Below are 546 nucleotides of genomic sequence, written 5' to 3' on the forward strand. Positions count from 1 at the left end.
TGCCCCTATCCCTGGCTTGGCCTGGCTAGGTGATGCCCCTATCCCTGACTTGGCCTGGCTAGGTGATGCCCTTCTCCCTGGCTTAGCCTGGCTGGGTGATGCGCCTATCCCTGGCTTGGCCTGGCTAGGTGATGCCCTTCTCCCTGGCTTGGCCTGGTTGGGTGATGCCCTTCTCCCTGGCTTGGCCTGGCTAGGTGATGTCCCTCTCCTTGGCTTAGCCTGGCTAGGTGATGCCCTTTTCCCTGGCCCAGCCTGGTTGGCTGATGCTCTTTTCCCTGGCTCAACCTGGTTGGCTGATGCTGTTCTCCTTTGCTTTGCCTCATTGGCTGATGCTCCTCTTTTTGGCATAGCCTGGTTGAGCGATACTCCTCTCGCTGGCGTGGCCTGGCTGGATGATGCTCCTCTCATTAGCATGAAGGATGCAGATGTTGCTGGCACGGCCTGGTTGGAGGGTGCCCCCACCATTGGCATAACCCGGTTGGAGGATGCAGACATTGCCGGCACGGCCTGGTTGGAGGGTGCCCCCACCATTGGCATAGCCCGGTT

The sequence above is a fragment of the Psammomys obesus genome, unplaced genomic scaffold (genome assembly GCF_907164565.1).
Source record: "Psammomys obesus unplaced genomic scaffold, mPsaObe1.curated_primary_1811, whole genome shotgun sequence".
NCBI classification, from domain to species: Eukaryota; Metazoa; Chordata; class Mammalia; order Rodentia; family Muridae; genus Psammomys; species Psammomys obesus.